The sequence below is a fragment of the Carcharodon carcharias genome, chromosome 14 (genome assembly GCF_017639515.1).
Source record: "Carcharodon carcharias isolate sCarCar2 chromosome 14, sCarCar2.pri, whole genome shotgun sequence".
NCBI lineage: Eukaryota > Metazoa > Chordata > Chondrichthyes > Lamniformes > Lamnidae > Carcharodon > Carcharodon carcharias.
This window is the reverse complement of record NC_054480.1, coordinates 23859383-23876198: the sequence shown is the minus strand read 5'-3', so window position 1 is coordinate 23876198 and position 16816 is coordinate 23859383. Positions and strand designations below refer to the sequence as shown.

Here is a 16816-nt window from a genome sequence, read left to right as displayed (position 1 = left end):
TCTTTGGTCATTCTCAGGGTCACAGTTTATTTATATCTGAACATTGCACACTTTTCACAGAACACAGTGTAACACTGTGAAGAGTCTCATTGGAAGGCAATCTCCACTCTACCATTCACTTGACCACATCCTGAACTTGGCACAAGAAAACTACTACATATCTGCCCCATCAATGGCACAACATGAACTGAGGTATTATACAGCCTCTTGTCACGATGCCAGTAGATGCGGTGAAGTGACAGGAAACATAAGAGGCCACAGTGAAAAGAAGAGAAGGTTTAAGGGGCTGGGGGTGGATAACTGTAACAGTAGAGGAGGTTCCAGTGGTGGAAAGCAGCAGGGACCATGGGGGGATTTAAACAGAAGGACAAAAATTTTAAAATAGAGGTGTTGCGGACAAGCATTGATTGCTGACGTGGTGTAGTTTAGGATATGCACAGCAGAGCTTTGGAGGAGCTATGGTTACAGTGGGTCGAAAACTGCAGGCCACTCAAGAACACTGAAGTCAGAAGGTGACAAAGTCAAGGATGAGACTTTCAGTGGAATATGGACTGAGGGAGTGCCAGAGCCAAGCAATGTTATAGAGATGCTGTCCATGCGATGGAAAGGATATGGGGCTGGAAACTTGGCTCACAGTTGCATACGATACCAAGGTTGTGAAAAGTTTGGTTCAGCCTGGGACACAGGTCATGGAGGGAGGTTAGACTTGGGGCAAGGGTATAAACGTTGGGGTTAGGACCAAAAACAATGGTGTCAGTCACAAAACATGAATCTGAAATTGTATACAATTGTAAAAAATATATACTAGAGTGCAATGCTAATAGAAATATGAGTTCCACATAATCATTTTTCTAAAAGATGTGCCGACCTGCCTTTTATATATGTAATGTGAGTGTCGCTGGTGAGGTTGTGGTGAGCCATCTTCTTGAAATGCTGCAGTCTGTGTGGCAAAGATACTTCCATAGTGATGTTAATTTGGGAGTTCCAGGACTTTGACCCAGTGACAGTGAAGGCATTTATAAGTATTTCCAAATGTTTCCAACTCAGGATGATCTATAACTTGGAAGAGAATTTGCAAGTGGTGGTGCTGCTCTTGCCCTTCTAGGTTGTATGTTTTATTCTTTCATGGGATATGGGTATCACTGACAAGGCCAGCATTTATTGCCCATCCCTAATTTCCCTTGAGAAGTTGGTGGTGAGCTGCCTTCTTGAACCACTGCATTTCATGTGGTGTAAGTATACCCACAGTGCTGGGTCAAAACCCCAGGAGGTGTTCCAGGATTTTGACCCAGTGACAGTGAAGGAATGGTAATATAGCTCCAAGTCAGGATGGTGTGTGGCTTGAAGGGGAATTTTCAGGTGGTGGTGGTGTTCCCATGCATCTGATGCCCTGTCCTTCTAGGTGGTAGAGGTCATGGGTTTGGAAGGTGCTGTTGAAGGAGACTTGATGAGTTGCTGCAGTGCATCTTGCAGATGGTACACACTAGTTACCACTTCTGTTGGAGGTGGTGGATGGGGTGCCAATCGAGCAGGCTGTTTTATCCTGGATCATGTCAAGCTTCTTGAGTGTTGTTTGAGCTGCATTCATTCAGACAACTGGAGAGTATTCCATCACACTCCTGATTAGTGCCTTGTCGATGGTGGACAGGCTTTAGGGAATCAGGAGGTGAGTTACTCGCCACAGGTCTCCTAGCTTTTAACCAGCTCTTGTAGCCACAGTATTTATATGGCTGGTCCAGTTCAGTTTCTGATCAATGGCAACCCCTCAGGATGTTGATAGTGGAGGATTCAGTGATGATAATGCCATGAATGTCAAGGGGAGATGGTTAGATTCCCTCTTGTTGGAGATGGTCATTGCCTAGCACTTGTGTGGCATGAATGTTACTTTCCACTTATCAGCCAAAGCCTGAATGCTGTCCAGGTCTTGCTGCATTTGGATATGGACTGTTTCAGTCTCTGAGGAGTCACTAATGGTGCTGAACATTGTGCAATCATCAGCAAACATCCCCACTTCTGACCTTATGATGGAGGGAAGGTCATTAATGAAGCAGCTGAAGATGGTTGGGCCTAAGACACCACCCTGAGGAACTCCTGTAGTGATGTCCTGGAACTGAAATGATTGACCTCCAACAACCACAAGCATTTTCCTTTGTACCAGGCATGACTCCAACCAGTGGAGAGATTAGGGGTTTGGAAGGTGTTGTCAAAGAAGCCTTGGTGAGTCATGGCATTGCATTTTGTAGATTGTACGCACTGTTGCCATTATGTATCAAAGGTGGAGGGAGTGAATGTTTAATGTGCTGGATGGGGCGCTGCACAAGCAAACTGTTTTGTCCTGGATGGTGCAAAGTTTCTTGAGTGTTGGAGTTGCACTCCTGGAGTACAGAGTATTCCACCACACTCCCACTTGTACATGGTGGAAAGACTTTGAGGAGTCAGGTGAGTCATGTGCCATGGAATACCCAGCCTCTGACCTGCTCTTGTACCCATAGTATTTATGTGGCTGATTCAGTAAAGTTTCTGGTCAAAGGTGACTACAGGATGTTGTTGACAGTCTTATACTCTCTGCAAATAGTCTTCAATTTGTCACTTGGTTGTATTGTAAAATACTGTCAGACAATGAACATAACAATTTGTACAAGCAAAGTGCCACAAGTAGCAATGAGATAAATGACCTGATAACCTGATAATATTTCCCAGGTTACCTTGTAGAATTCCCACTCTCTTGTTCAAATAGTGTTTATTGGATCCTACATCCATTTGTGAAAGCAGATAGCTCCTCATTTAACATTTCACCTGAAAGATGGATGTATCACAAGTGTAGCACTCGCCCAGTTTTGCACTGAAATGGGATTTGAACCCGTAACCCTTGTGATCCAGGGAGCAGCGGGTGTGATCGGTGGCGTGTGTGGACAATATGGCACAATCGGCGGGAAGGCAGGTCATGATCGTCCGCTCAGTCTGCCAATGGCGGGCCGCGTTTCCAGCCAATGGTTGTTGGGGAGCTCATTGAGATACATCAGTATATCATTAAAAGGCCATCCCACCAGGCTCTTGGACCCCGCCAGATCGTCCGTCCATGCTGGCGGGAAAGCATGTTGACATGTTTCACAATAGCACACAGTGCGTTTGGCTGCCTTCACTTTGGAGGAACTGAGGTGAGCGAACAGCATCGTTTTCCACAGCTCAGCATGGTCGCCTGTTGCTTTGCCGGCTTCAGGGGCGCTGGGGGGGGCCAGGGTTAAGTGCCACCCTGCCTTGGAGGCGACTGTTTTTGGGGTGGTGGGGGGGGGGTGGCGGGGGATGGTGCTGCCCATCCTCAGAGGCGACTGTTGTTGTTGGCAGGGGGTTGGGGCAACTGCTGCCCCAGCATTGGATCCCGCACGCAAGAACTCAAGGTAGAGGGCAGGGTAGGCGAGGGGAATGGCCACGCAGTAGGGACACCTGGATAAACTGACCATCCCTCTGCAACTGAGACAGTTAAGGCGCAGCCTCAGTGATATATTTGGGGTGGGGCTCCGAGCCTGCTCGCCCACACAAGCAATGCGGAGGCACCAAAGTGCCACCAAACGCTCCAGACCTTAGCACCCCCCCCACCCCCCCCACCACCCCGACACAGACTGCGGGTCCGCAATCACTTTATTGGACCACAGAGCAGTTAGACTGCACAGGTTGTACAATCTCCTCGCCAACACTGGCCATGTAGCAGTCACTGCTGGAGGCGCTCACAGCCTTTTGCAATCTCAGCAACCCGGTTAGGAGCGTCTTCCCCATATCGCAGGCTGACAGGTCAGCCATTCAGCGCACTCATCTCTGACCATCCGAGGGGTGACCAGCACTCACCGGGAAGTGTTAAGGGGCTGTCACACAGGGCCAGGGAAGGTGCTAAGTATATCCATGCTGACCATGTCTTTCTCTCTTTCATGCTGAAGAGGACCACATCAGGATCATGTATCCTGGTGACCTAGCTGTATGTCTGATGGCCTACAAAGAGCAAAGAAGATGGAGGAGAGAGAGCGACTGAGGTGCCTGGCCATGCAAAGGCAGTAGCAGCAAGCTCAGGAAGAAGTGGCTGCTGGGTCTCCCAAACATGCTGCCCAGGAGTGACAGTGAGCCGTGGCTGGTCGGCGCCAAGCCACACGCAGGGTCTCCTGACGCCGCCTGTCATTCCTGTAGATGACTGAGAACCAGTGTCACTGACAGCTGCGCATGTCTAGGGACCTGGTGGCTCACATCTGCCACTTACTGCAGGGCTTGGTGCCAAGGGGACATGGAGGGCATCCAGTGCCAATGGCTGTGAAAGTGACCACAGCGCTCAATTTCAATGCCAGTGGCTCCTTTCAGGGCTCGATAGGTGACCCCTGTGGGATATTGCAAGTCTCCACCCACAAATATATCCATGAGGTTACGGATGCCATCTTCTCAAGGGCACACAATTTTGTGCATTTCGCCCGGGACCAGGGCAGCCAAGGTGCAAGAGCCATTGGATTCATCCGGATCTTGGGATTCCCACAGGTGCAGGGTGCGATCAACTGCACCCGTGTGGTGCTCAGGTCTCTGTCGCTGCACGTGGTGGACTACATCAACCACAAGGGCTTCCATTCACTGAATGTGCAGCTGGTGTGCGACCACCAGAAACACATCCTGCAGTCATATGCACAGTTTCCAGGGAGTGTGCACGGCGTCTACGCCCTCAGTCGGTCACAGATCTCTGGAGTCTTCCAGAGTCCACAGAGGCTGCAGGGTTGGCTCCTCGGGGACAAGGACTACCCGCAGAGGCCATGGCTGATGTCAACCATGAGGCGGCCTCAGACTACAGAAGAGTGACGCTATAATGAGGCTCATGCTGCAACTTGCAACTTGGTGGAGCAGACCATCGGGATGCTGAAGATGAGGTCCTGGTGCCTGGACCGGTCTGGTGGAGCCCTGCAATACAGTCCACAAAGGGTGTCACGCATTATCGTCATCTGCTGTGCCCTTTACAACCTGGTGCTGCAACGGGGAGACGAGCTGGCTGAGGAGAAGATGGAGGAGCTGCATGCCTCCTCCGATGAGCAGGGCACCAATGAGGATGAGGGTGATGAGGTCCTTAGAGGCGATGATGACGGGGATGAGACCCTCGCACTGGCTAGAGGAGGCAGGCGTGATCGGGAGGCCCTTTCGCTGCTGTATGTGTGGAGAATGATGACAACATGCAGTGAGGTGACTCCGTAGATCCTCACAGCACATTTGTGAATGTTTGACTCCAGTCTGGCTTATGCCAGCATGAATACCCTCTGTGATAATGCTCCTGTCATGGAGATGCAGTGGGATCCCTAATAGTCGCTCGATTGCAGGAGGGTGATGATGACATGCAGTGAGGACACTCCATAAACCTTCACATAGCCTCTGAGAATGTCTGACTCCTGTCTAGCCAAGGGCACCTTGCTTGTGCTCCGTGATCAGGATCATACCATAGAGACGCAGCCAAGAAACTTTCGAAGCATCTGATTCTTTGTCCACCTTCAGTACCTGAGCCCAGAGGAGCTAGAGCACAGCATCAGTCGTCACAGACGCTGAAGAGATGGGGTCCAGCCCCTCCTTAAAGGTGCTGAGAGCACATCGTGAGAATGAGAGAACTCTGTGACATCTGCCCACTACACTCTGGCAGCAATGACAAGCACTATCGAGGTGCAGGCATCAGTAATGTTTCCAGGGAGTGTGAGGCCGGACCATCACTTTGGTCCAGAGGCTGCACTGAGCACAGGGAGGAGACCTAGACTGAGACACCTGCCTTTATCTTGTGCAGAAAGGTCTGAGTGACAAGAACACTGCTCATCAGAATAAGGAACCATAGGCAGGGAGACATTCTTGAGAGTTTATTGACAAATAGTGAGCAGTATGTGCAAGTGATTAACACCCGTGCACAGGCTGTGCAACTAACTCTCCTTAACATTTTTAACCCTACCATTACATCTTGGTGCTCCCCGGACATCCACAGTGGAGGTGGAGACAGCCTGCTGACTGTGACACCCTGTCTCTGATGATTTTTTCAGGCGTCCTCTGGAAGGCCGAGACTTGGAAGGCCCCGGCCTACTTTCGGGGTCTTGCAGTGTGGCAGTGGCATACTCCTCGGCTTGTGAAGCTGGAGCAGCTGAGATCACAGGAAGAAAGGATTTGGATGGGCCGGTCACTCCTGGAGTCACCTGGGTGGATGAGCGCAGAGTGTGCACCTGCTGAACCCCCTCCCTATGGATGTCCGGGGACCCCTGGCTGACTCCTTGAGGGGAAGGGGTAGCTGGAATGAGACTGAGCTGCCCCACACCCTTCTCACGTACACATGATTGCACAGAACTATGGCGTCAGCGGTGGGGTTAAGCCCACGCAGCAATGCAGGACCTGGACCAAGATCTCCATGGCGGCCGCCATTCTACCAGTGTTGACCTTTGTGCATCGGCATGCCAACGCTATCATCTCAACCTGAAGACAGACGGACTCCTCCATCGTGCCTTGCAATCTGAGGAGTGCAGCAGACATCCCTTCCTGGTGTTCCCGAGCTTACCTTTGCAGCTCCAGCAACTGGGACATGACCGAGTCCAAAGGCTCCTCATCTGACTCAGACTCAGCAAATTTCTGGCCTCCAGCAGCCCGCTAAATGCCAGGGACCTGGAAAGTCCCTGCCACCACCTGCCGTGGATCAGACAGTGTGATGTGCTCACCAGATTGTCATCCCGTGTCTATCCCACTGAGGTGTGGGTGAGTGCTGTGATGGGACTTCAAGGGGCGTGCCTATAGATTCCCCATTGGAGATTTCTCCACGGTTTGATTGGAGGCCCTGGGTCATGGACTCTGTCAGTCATTTAGCAAATGTGTCAGCAAAAGCAAGAAGAGATAATTAGTGCGTGACAGTGGCCTGTGAAAGAGGGAACATCACTCATGGTATGGTTGCCTGATGGATGTTGCACTGTTGGATCCTCACTTGGTAGAGCAGCGCCAACCTCACTGTCAGCAGAGGAATGGTCCAGATCTTTGCCAGCCAGCTGGATGGCTCTGTTTTCAACGTCCATGAGGACCTTGATTTCGGGCATTCCCCCACCGGTCTGTGACCTCTCCCTCTTGTTGTGTGCCAGCTTGTCCTGGATGAATAGAAATGGAGAAAGTGTAAGCAGGATGCCTGCCGAGCCAGATGATAAATGTGCCTGGCCTGTGTGGGTGATGAGTGATCCCATGGATGGGATGAGGACAATGAAGGTGTGTGTGAGAGAGTGAATGTTGTTGTCCCTTGAACTGGCAGTGTGTGAGGGCCCTCTTGATGTGTGCTGGGTTTGTGAATGTGTGAGTTGAGAGTGATGAAAGGAGTGATTTGCCCTGGCGGAACGGAAGAGATCATTCATTCTCTTGCAGCACTTGGGTGGCTGTCCTCCTCTGGAGGGCATTAGCATTGACCACAGCTGCCACCACATCCCAAACCGGATTTGTCATGTTGCTTCCCACCCTGTGGCCAGAGCGGAGGTACAGGTCATCCCGGCGGGTCTCCACAGCATCCAGCAGTCGCTTGAGGGACCCGTCATTAAACTGGGGGGGCTGCAGTCCTTTTCACTTTGCTGGCCATGTCTCAGCCATGTCAGCAACAATGCTGAGCTGGTAGCGATGAGCGGTGTGCTGGCGGCTGCCTTTTGAACATGGCGGCCGGCGTGATGCAATGGCGGGGTGATGGCAGGGGGGTGAATGAGAGCCCGTCCACCATGGAAACGGCGTGTTTTCCAGGAATGCATAAATAATGTGACGGGTTTGGGACAATACGGCGTGAAAACCTGCGATCGCCGTCGGCGGGTAGGATGCCATTTTGCGCACTCGGACCACACTTAGTGCAAATTTGGGAAAGTTCCACCCCAGAGATATGAGTGCTGCCACTTACCTACGGTTGGCACTTAATACTGTAAAGGAAAACTTCATTCGTTTGCATTAACTCAGGTTTGTCATTAATAGAAACAATTGGAAAGAGGTTTAATACAAGGCCAGGGCCAACAGCATGTCTGACAGCCCCAACATACTACATTCCACATTACATGCAAGACAGGCATGGATATTTATTCAACTGCTCTTTAAAAAAGAGTTTAAATATCCGTTACTTTCAACTGCTATTTTACATATTTATAATCTGTGGAGAAAACATAGCTGAGTCTCAATGAATGAATTGTCCACACACAAGGCCATCTCTGGAACGAGAGGCTGCAGAAATCCTGGGTGAATTCCCTCCACCCCTCACCTCACCCACCACTACTAACACCCTTCCCCAACCCCCAGCACCCCACCAAATCAGGGGTGCTCAGGCCAATTATAGTACCAGCTGCAATCATCTATCTGAGAGGGGATGACTCAACACAAACCAAGGATAGAATGCAAAACATTTTTAGTCAATGCACTATATTTCACTGTTGATTTTATACTTTGTTTAATTCAATCTCATTGCTAATTTCTTATTTAATAATGATTTTTTAAAAGGAATAATACCTCCACAAATGCATTATATAGCACCATTGTTAATTTACTTTAATTCAGTTACAAAAAATTCATATTGAAATGTGATGCAAATGCATTCAGGTCCTATGTAGTGACTAACTTTATGTTCTGCCACATTTCTCCCATGCTCTACTGCATCATATCAGTAGTTAGTTTTCAAAAAAAAAATCAGTAGTTAAGGATAAGAATAATTCATTCAGGTTGTGTTGTCTACAATAACTGATAGTCAGCATGAATGCAATCTCCAGCATTCTTAAACTGTTTAAATGCTTGATTTATGACATAAAAGTCATTTGATTGAATTAAAGCTTTTCCAGCAATTCTATATTAATTTAATTGCAGTAATTATCATGTGTAATGAATGACATTCTTCACTCTATTGCATTTTAAAAATTCCTCTCCTTTTGGATCCATTTCCAATCATGCCTAAACATGTTAAACTTCTAGTAGCTCAAAAAATGCAATTATCAGCCAAGCCGTGAGTTTATATAAATGTTTTGCAAAGGCACACTCAAATAAACTTAAGCGCAGTAAAAGAATCTCAAAAAATGTGTTTGCAGCTAAATTAATGTGACATCAAAATCTTTGAATATATCTGTAAAAGTTTATAGAATAAGTGGGTGCATGCAGTTGAACTGACCAGCAGGAACAGACCATTTAAGAATGTGAATCAATAGGTTGCTTGTGAAATAAATAAAAAGCAGGAAAAGGCTTTATTTTACTGCAAAGATAATGAGTATTCTGTTTTCTGTCAAAACAGTGCTTTAGAGAAAGGTTCAGTCATACAGCAAACACAAAGCAAATATTTAATTTGATAGCTGAATGATATGGTGGAGACTAGTTTTACCTGTTATAATATTATAGCAAAACCTGTTTGATGGGTTTACTGTACTTTTTTTTCTTCAGTGCAGCTGCCAGAACTGGAAATGAAGCACAAACTAGATTTGCAAGTATGAGCTAAGGGTGTTCTGTACCATCCTGTTACCTACATGTATCCTGCCTAGCTGCGTCTGGGTGATGCTCGATCCAAGTGGAAAGTAAAGCTGAACAAAACTACATGAAATCCTTTTCAACAAAGGCTGTGGAGTAAGGTTGTGATATTTTTATATTGTCAACTGTTCATGTCTGTTCTAATTTTCTTTGAACTGTTTTTAGTATAAAATCGTTTGGGTTATCTGTATAGTGCTGGCTAACTGCTCGCCTCTCCATGACTGTGCTAATAATACCTTTCCAGTATTCGTGAGATCCTTATCATCATTTTAAGTTCCATTTGTAATTGTAACACATGCATAGAAGTAAAGTGCACTTATGATTTTGATAAGATGTTTAAGTGGTCTAATATAGGCATTAATTTACACTTTTGATAGTTTGAGCCAATTTTGATGAGTGTAACATTTAGGAGTTAAATGTGCTTGTAACATGGGGACCTCATATATTTTCTAAAGACTTCCCAATGCTTCTGCAACTATTAAATTCATAGTGTATTGGAGACTAAAGGCGACACAGGCATGTTTCATCTTGCAGTCAAGTGAAAAAAATCTCAGTTTCTTTCAAGTGGTGGCTACAGCGATAGTTGCATACTGCACAAGATTTCATCTGGAAGAATTGCCAACGAACATTGTATTTCAATGCCACATTTTTTTTGGTGCATTACTCTGCTGACACGAGAGGAGGAAGATTTATAAAATTCAAGCTCAGCAATAAGCACCGGGAAGAATCTGAAAGTCACAGAAGAACACAGGCAGCAGTATAATCATTCCAACGTGTCCAGGGATGTTAAAGTTGGCTGTCAATAGCCTTGTTCACCCCTGGTAACTGCTTCCTGATTCACTGACTCTCTGTGTGATGTCTGATGAATGTGGGTGGGGACTTTTCTTTAGTATTCCTACTTGTTGACCTTGAGTTATACAATTACCCAAGCATTTGTTTGTTTCAAAGGAGAGCTAGAATAATTATCCAGGTCCTTTGCCCTCACTGTTCTGATTACTGTTTGAGAAAAACAAACTGTTTCAGTTAAGCAAGCAGACTTTGCAGTGCCACAGAGTAAAAGGACAATTATTTTATGTAGGTGTTTTTAGTTTGATAACATTTGCAGTCTATTAAGAAAAATAAATAGATCACTGTGCAGAGAATATTCCAGGTTGAGGCCATTTTGATTCAAATTAAATTTACGTCAGGGTTTCCTTTCTAGGTAGGTTTCAAGGATTGACTTAAAGGAGGAAAGAAGTGGCAAGGTGAAAAGATTTGGATGGGGAATTCTGCAGTTTAAGATGGAGGCAGGCTGCCAATAATGGGGCAAAGAAAATGACGGATGCTCAAGAGGCCAGAATTACAAATTAAGTTGGAAATTAAGTTCATTTAATCAGGACAGCATCCACATGGATGTATTTTGTATTATGTTGATAATTAAAGTAATCCAAACGATAGCATTTTATCTATAATTAAATGAGGAAAAAAGTTCCAATAAGAAAACCAGCAGAATCGGTGTTTTCCCTTGAACTGAATTCAGATGACAGCTGGATAGAAACAGTCATATCACCATAAGACGATTATTAGGTCAGTCCTTAAGCCAGTCCTTGGAAACTACACAGAGATCAGTGATGTGAGATAGGCTAAGAATGTTCAATGAGTGGTCACATAAATTGCTCTAACACTTTCCACCTAGGTACATTGGTAAAGGAGAATCCCGTTGATCCTGTTCTACCGTTCAGTGAGATCATAGCTAATCTGCAACTTAACTCCATGTAAAGCTATATTTGCCCAGACCCCTTAATACCTATGGAAAACAAAAATCTATCAGTCTCAGATTTAAAATTCAAAAACGCCAGATAATTGCCTAGTCAGAATCTCAAAGTTCTTAAAGGCAACAATACAAATAATCAGAAATGCCTGAATTTTGCCTTTTTGGGCCCCATTTTCAGTTACTTCACTTAACTCTTCATTAAATGCCTATTCAGTGTTCTGATTTCCCTTGTGATACACCTTAGGAAATTCTGTTACATTAAAGGTGCTATATAAATGTAGTTTTGTTATTGATTAATTTGTTACTCAGTGGCAGTGTTACAGTTTGAGCTTTCTCCCAATTCTTGAAGTTCAATCTCACATCAATAATGCAGTTTTCAGTTTTGCATAAATGGGAATACGTGTGTGTCATGGAAGGATAGGGCGCCACAGTAGTAACAATTATCTATTACCACACTATTTTGCACCAGGTACTACATAGGGTGCTCATCATAATCTCCTGTCCACCCCTTAAAATGGTAAAGGTCACACCATCATATCATTGCACTCAGGCTAAAACTAATAGCCTAATTTAATTTAAAAGATAATTACACAGTAACACATTTAAAAATCAGGGCTGGAACCTGCATCTGTAATAGTGCACAAAGCTGCCAACCCTATGGAAGCAGCAAATCTCTGAGTGACAGTCTGATGGGGGAACCTAAGGCTTAAAAGACAAAAAGTTTGACATTTCATTATGTCCCCTGCAGTCGTGACCAATGAGCAATCCTTCTGGGACTAAGTGCTTTTTGTCTTCCCATTTACCAGCCCCATTTTAGAGCACAACAGGAGCTAAATTGATTCTAAGAGGATGCAGATCCTATTGGACTTAGCAGGAGTGATTCAAGCTGAATTCCAAGGAACACACCTGCTCCTTGCAAGATCCACCCAGAATCTCAATCTCAGAAATTTTACAGTGCGCAAGGAGGCCATTCAGCCCATCGTGTATGCACCGGCTCTCCGAATGAGAAACTAACTTAGTGCCATTCTCCTGCCCTCTCCCCGTAACCCTGCACAATCTCCCAATGAACAGGCAGCCAGTGTGAAATTGCAGCCAGGGGCCAATCGCGGGCAGCGATTGGGCCATTTCCCAGCTGCTTCCAGGCCCACCTACCCCGTCCGCCCGATGACCCCAAAATCCTGCCCATTATGTTTTAATTAGTATAAGTCTGATTCGTTGAGTATTTAGTGATGGATGATGGTTTAAATTACTGGTTATCTACTAGTGGGTATGGGTGAGACTAATAGTCTAGTAGTGTAAACGGGGCTGATTTACTTCTGGTTAGGTTTAATTCTCTAACAATCTGGTTTAGTTATCACTGCTAATATGCGCACTTGTACCTTCCAAATTTGAACTTGATTCCAAATCTAAATTTGGAATCCATCCAAGGCCCATCCTTACATTTCAAGTCAGTTATCAGTGATCTGCGCCAACGGACTGAATTTTTCTCTTGTTGGGTTGGTGTGCGCTGACCCAAGCGAGTGTAAAATGGCACGATGACATTGGGCGAGCGTCACGTGATATTTTGGTCGGCGGGCACATGCGGGAGTTGGCAGCACAGCCACCGACAACCTTTTGACACTCATATTTAACTTGCCCCTGCTTCTAGTCACAAGAGGGGACATGTTTTCATTATTTTTAACATCTTTATTATTTATTTTAAAAATCTTCAGCTCCCTGAGGCAGCTCTGTACCTCAGGGAGCTTTTACTGCGCGCACCCACGCGCATGCGTGAACTTCTGCTCTTGCTCTCCCCCCACTCCGACCCCACCCTGGTAGTGCTCGCCATTAATTGGCCAGCCAGCGTGAAATCACAGTCAGGGCCCAATCACGGGCAAGGGTCGGCTTCCCGACCACTCCAGGCCTGCCCATCAAGCCCGCCCGACGACCGGAAAATCCTGGCTTCTACCAGACATATGGGAGCATTTGGCAACTGTATAACATGATAGCTTTGCAAAAGTAGCCAGTATCAAACTCTTCATGAGCAAGTGCTTTTTTTGCTTAAGAACTTAACATAAGAAATCAGAACAGGACTAGACCATATGACCCCTTGAACCAGATTGGATTAAAGCGCTGCTGTTTTCCACAACCATTCGTGAATGGTGATGGACAATTAAACAACTTACAGGAGGAGAGGGCTCCACAAACATCCACATCCTCAGTGGCAGAGCCCAGCACGAGAACTAATGACAAGGCTGAAGGGCCTACAAATATCTGCAGCCGTAAGTGCCAATTAGAAGATCCATCTCGGCCTCTTCTTGAGGTCTCCACCATCACAGGTCCAGTCTTCAGCTAATTCAATTTACTCCATGTGATGCCAGGAAACAGCCGAGTGCACTAGGTACAGCAAAGTCTTAGGTTCCCCACAACGCCTCAGCTGTAGTGCTGAAGATTTGTACACCAAATTAGCCCCTTCCCTAGCCAAGCTGTTCCAGTACAACTACAACACTGACATCTACCTGACAATGTGTAAAATTGCTGAGGTATGTCCTGTCCACAAAAAGCAGGCCAAATCCAATCCAGCAATTATCGCCCCATCAATCATTAGCAAAGTGATGGAAAATGCGATCAATCATGCTGTCAGGCAGCATTTCCTCACCAATACCTCCTCATGGATGCTCAATTTGGGTTCCAACATGACCACTAGGCTCCAGACATCATTACAGCCTTATACCAAACATGGACAAAAGAGCTGAATTCAAGAGGTAAGCGAGAGTGACTGCCCTTGGCATCAAGGCAGCATCTGACTGAATGCAGCATCAAGGAGCCCTCATAAAATTGAAATCAATGGGAATCAGGGGAAAACTGTCCCCTGTTTGGAGTCATATCTGACACAAAGGAAGATGGTTGCAGTTGTTGGAGGTCAGTCATCTCAGCCACACAGCATTGCTGCAGAAGTTCCTGACGTCATCACATGTCATTTAACGCTTGGCCGGGTCGGGCGCTCACCCTCCCACCAAGCTTAATATTAATCTTTACACTTGTTTGCTGTTTAACATGATATTTAACCCATGTTTTGAGGCGTAAACTGAAACTACAAGCCCAAAGAGTGCTTGTAGTTTCTGCTATTGATACTTTAAAGGGTCCGGATGATTGACACTTTCATAGGGCTGGAGTAAAAGCATTTTTTATGAAAATGAATGAATGACTGTTTTTTAAATCTTTTTCATGCGTGCTATTGTTGTTATAAAGTTCAGTGTTTCTGTGCAGAGCATATACTGGTGAATGGGCATGGAGGTGCTATAGGTTGCAATAGGGCATGAAGCATATGAGGGGCTATAGGGGTGGGTGGAAGGGCATATGTTGGTTTGGAGGGTATGAGAGGCATTGGGGGTGGATGAAGTCATAGCTTGGCATGGGGGAATAGGTAAGACCTTTTGAACTGACCTCTCAAAAGGTTTCCTCATCTAGACAATGGTTCATGACCATCTCTGAGGGACCGTGAACTATGAGTCTTTGAAAAGTTGGCCCGACTCAATGAAAATTGTGGAGGGCTAGGAGATGTTTATCTCCACAATGGAGCTGGCCAGGTCATGAGTGCAAGGTGCAGGGTCACGATGTGCACCAGCCTGCATGCTTATGCCGCGCTGGTGAAAATTGGGGGTGCCGGGAATGGGGCCACGAACCCCAGAAGTGCATTCTGGCTACCAATTTTTGAGGTCCACATGCTCTCCCCAACTCTGTGAAAATCCAGCCCTCTAGCCCTGGCAAGACCCTGGCTTCCAAGACATACATTTCTAGTGGTAATGCCACTTTAAAGGTTTATTGCACTGCTATCATCCAGTCAGGTGAGGATTCCAGGTAGAAAACTGCACCCAGAACTCCAAAAGGTCAATAAATCAAAAGTGACAAAGTCCATTAATTGCACAATCACACTTGCTTTCAGTGGCGCTTCACACATCCTGTTCATGTATTAGTTCCAAGTAGATGGAGTTTCAGTTTACGCCTCAAAACATGGGTTAAATACCATGTTGAACAGCAAACAAGTGTAAAGATTAATGCTGTCACAGTCAGACTGAATGACTAGTAGAAGCTATCTTAAGGTAAATAGGATCGCTATCTTGCCAAAGACATACAACTTAAGAATAGGGCACTCTCATATCTCTCCCAGAGGAAGTTGTGGAGGAACCTGCATGTTGATGACTGCATCTACTTCTGGAAGGTGTGGATAATGGCATTTGTTCTCTCTGATGTAAAATAATTGCAACTAGCTGTTTGTGGTACTTTTAATGTTAGCTAGTAATATGCTAGCCGTTTGCTGTAATGACCTCTTTGGTAGATGTAAAATGTAGAATATATAATTCTGTATTCTCACAGAAAAAAACGCTAACAATGTACTTCAAATGATAAATGTTTTTAATTCAAGTTTCTGTCATAGAAAATCCTATGGGAGCTGTTAGCCTCTGTGTCCAGATTCCCAATTACACCTGGCATGTGTAGCTCTGAACTGATGTGGGGAGAAGGAAAGCCATGCTTACCCTGTTTATGTTCAACCTTTTTCTGCTTTTAACTTCAGAATTCTAAAAGTTGCAGTTTTCTTCTTATCACAATCAACCCCAATAATTCTTCACGTTCACAAAGTCTTCAAGCTTTCACATCATTCCAGACATCTTAAAAATCAACAGGGTTTTGGCGATTATTTAAACCAGAATCCTAAATTGTTCTGGCCTTAATGTGCCTTATTAAGCCCCAGTTCAAAAGTCAGTTTATCCAGGCATTCACAGTAAAGCTTTCTCAAATCTTAAGTTTTGCTCAAGACTTGGCCATGTCTTCTGTAAGAAAACTAGTTGAGGAACACATTCTGTGCTGCTCAAGTGAATCTCCTGTCAAATAAGCAACAAATCAGTATTGACAATATCTATGCCTGAATTATTTCCACCTTTGCGTCCAATAGAAAATGAGGAGAGAAGTGCAGAAAATAACGAGTAAATCCCCTTGCATTATGGACTTATAATTCAATGGACAATGATAACTATAATTTTGATGCAGAAAAGACTGCTAATTTGGCTAATGATAAGCAATAGTCCACAACTCCTTAGCTGGTTTGACCAAGACTCTACTAGGCATTGACGCAGGTCTTGGTCTGTATAGCTTCATTACTGGACCACCATGGAACTTTCATCTGGCCATAATGGGCTCAATTTAAATAAAGCATGAGATGCCATCAAATGAATCAAAGCATTGTTTTTCCCTTCCTTTTTTAAAAAGATGGTTACTCCATAGCCAGACGATCTTTGCCGCATGAACTTCCCGATGTTGCCTAGCTGAGTGAGCAGCAAGGCAGGTTAATACTTATCACCAGGTGTGTCATTCTTTCACAGAGAAACGTGTTCTTCAATTTTCCCCTCAAACTATAAGAAAGCACCTGGCCTTAAATTATTCCTCACTCTTGACAACTCAGAAACATTCTTTGTAATGTTCATTTGCTCAACAGCTTAGTATTGAAACAAAGCACCTCATCAATGCACTTTTGTCACTTCAGTATGTGCAATGTTATGGATGGTATGATTTTCCATAGGCTTTAAGCAACTG

The 16816-nt window shown here is 45.4% G+C and overlaps 1 protein-coding gene across 2 annotated transcripts in view; it reads left to right on the top strand.

Moving 5' to 3' along the window:
* Positions 1–16816, top strand: part of rbbp8l (retinoblastoma binding protein 8-like) — a 123438-nt gene that overhangs the window by 14631 nt on the left and 91991 nt on the right. Inside the window, exons 1-2 of one of the 2 annotated variants that reach the window (XM_041203792.1) lie at positions 9121–9167; positions 9414–9593. The gene's annotated coding sequence lies outside the window, so the exon portion shown is untranslated. Of the gene's footprint in view, positions 1–9120; positions 9168–9408; positions 9594–16816 lie in introns of those variants that run through there. The other variant, XM_041203791.1, reaches the window with a different exon arrangement.